The 2,749-nt window shown below is 46.0% G+C and overlaps 1 protein-coding gene across 5 annotated transcripts in view; it reads left to right on the forward strand.

Moving 5' to 3' along the window:
• LOC102378921 (zinc finger protein 280D-like) overlaps positions 1–2,749 on the forward strand; it is a 63,291-nt gene that overhangs the window by 59,842 nt on the left and 700 nt on the right. The gene's annotated exons all lie outside the window — the stretch shown is intronic.

Raw genomic sequence — 2,749 nt, forward strand, 5'->3', positions numbered from 1 at the left:
TAGATGCTTCTCAAGCAAATCCCGGGACGTCATTCTCCCCTTGTACTCGGCCTTAGTGAGGCCGCAGCTGGAGTACTGCGTCCAGTTTTGGGCTCCACAATTCAAAAAGGATGTGGAGAAGCTTGAGAGAGTCCAGAGAAGAGCCACACGCATGATCAGAGGTCAGGGAAGCAGACCCTACGATGACAGGCTGAGAGCCCTGGGGCTCTTTAGCCTGAAAAAGCGCAGGCTCAGGGTTGATTTGATGGCCACCTATAAGTTTATCAGGGGTGACCACCAGTATCTGGGGGAACGATTGTTCACCAGAGCGCCCCAAGGGATGATGACTAGGTCGAATGGTCATAAACTACTACAAGACCGTTTCAGGCTGGACATAAGGAAGAATTTCTTTACTGTCCAAGCCCCCAAGGTCTGGAACAGCCTGCCACCGGAGGTGGTTCAAGCGCCTACATTGAACACCTTCAAGAACAAACTGGATGCTTATCTTGCTGGGATCCTATGAACCCGGCTGACTTCCTGCCCTTTGGGCAGGGGGCTGGACTCAATGATCTTCCGAGGCCCTAATGTCTATGAAATCTATGAAATATCATTTCTGAGTTAACTAAGTCTATGAATACTATATCTAAATTGCTACACCTATGTTTATTTCAAGGTCAGTTTTTTCAAATTTGTTCCTTACTTCCATTTGCTCAGGGACAGAAGGGTCTTAGAATAAGGCGCAGGGAAGAACCTGGAGGGCAGGGGGAAGAGGAAATGGATGGGACAAAGGGGTTAACTCACCTCCCAGATTTATTTTCCCTACTGTAGCAGTGGGAGGGGGACAGCTTCAAGGCAGACATCTAATATTAGAATCTGTACCTGGAAAATGATATCAAATTGATAAATTATCCACATATAGAATCTAATTATTGGGGGGGTCATCTTATAATCAGGGGTGTCCTGTATTTGAGTAAATACAGTATATTTGTGAAGTACTTTTATACTGTGGTGAGGAAACTAATAGTTATGTTTTCTGTGCAACATTAGACTAGTGTGCAGGTAATAATACATGTGAAACTTCTATGACAAGATATCATTGGTCATCAAGGGACCAAACACTGAGCATTGAGCAAAAGAGAGTAAAACATAATATTGAATGTCTACACATTAAGTAAGCACTTAAATGTGTGCACAGAATGAGGCATGGATCTTGACAGTTCTATTTAATACAGCATGGCTTTAATTCTAGCATTTCTGAATTGCTAGAATTTGGCACCTTAATAATGCTCTTTTAGCTTTTTGTTTGTGTGCATACTTAGATACTTATAGATAAAGATTTATATTAGTGGTATAAGTATCCATGTTGGCTTGATTAAAGTGACTGCTTGTGATATAAAGTTGTTGGTTTCTAGACAATTAATAGGAGAGTCTCATCTGCCAGCAGCAGACATATTCATGCTTTCCTGTGGCTTGTAGTTTAATAGATTGTCCTAAAATGAGAGATGCTTTTTCATTTTTGTTTTTTTACATGAAGAATATATTCCCACCTTTTTAAATTTTATAAGCTAGGTATATGAATATATAGCCCAGAAACTTTGACTTTCTGAGGCATAGTAGAGATAGCAGACTGGTAAGCTAGTAAGGGGGAGAACAGATATTTAAATTATTGTAATTAGTGTTAAAATAATAAAACTACAAAAGCTCAGAATACCTTCTTGGGCCTTTGTTTTTCAACAAATTACTTAGTTACTGCTTCATGTATAAATACAAATTAAAGGTTTTTTTTTTTTTATCTTTTCTTTAACGCTGTGGTAATGGCATATTATGACTTGTATGATAGAGAGTGGTTTTACCTTAAAAACTAAATTTGTTAGTACTCCTAGTTGTGATTGAAAAGTACTGACAGTTCATTAAATAGCAGGGCTGTGCGAAGCTTTGGGTGCTGATTTGATGCAGAGGTGATTCGGCCTGATTCGGCTGCCAAATCCCTGAATCTGAATCGAATCAGGAGGCCAGTAAAAAGGTCTGAATCAATTCGAAGCTCTCCAAATCGATTTGGAAAAGATTTGGAGAGCTTCGGAGATTTGGACAGTCCCCGCTCGCTGCCACAGGGAGCTGGACCTGGACTGCGTGCTGTTAAGTAGGGAGTGGGGGGGCTGGAGGAGGGGGGAGGGCACCATTGGGGGACCCCCACTAGGCCCCATCCCCTGACCCCCGCCCGCTCTCCCAGCCCCACACCCCATGGCTGTCCCACCTGGCCCCAGCCCCTGATTCTTTAAAAAACAAACAAACAAACAAAAGAAAAAAGCCCCTAGTCACCGGCAACTGCCAGGCGGGGTGTGGTGGCAATCTCCAGTGATCCGCACTGCATCAGGGGCTCTGCCACGAGCCTCCAGCCCCCGCCTGCTCTCCCAGCCCCCTCAATGGCTGCCCCGCCAGGCACCAGCTTTTGGCTCTTAAAAAAAAACAAACAAACACAACAAACAAGCCCTTCACTCATTGGCTGCTGCAGCAGCCTCGGGTCTTCTGGGGGCTCATGGCAGAGTGCCCCACCCTGCAGCATGGGTCAGTGGGGTGCGCCTCCCCCCCCGCCTGGCAGGAGCCAGAGTGTGCAGGGCTTAAAGGAGGTGGGAGCTGGAGCCAGGGGGGGCTGCCTAGGGGATGGGGGGGCTGGGAGCTTGTGGCCGAGCCTCGCACGCAGTGTGGGGCAGTAGGGTGCAGCAGGGATCACACCCCTCCCCCCCCCCCAACCTGGCAGCAGCTGGTGGGT

This window comes from Alligator sinensis, unplaced genomic scaffold, assembly GCF_000455745.1.
Source record: "Alligator sinensis unplaced genomic scaffold, ASM45574v1 scaffold733_1, whole genome shotgun sequence".
In the NCBI taxonomy this organism is placed as follows: domain Eukaryota; kingdom Metazoa; phylum Chordata; order Crocodylia; family Alligatoridae; genus Alligator; species Alligator sinensis.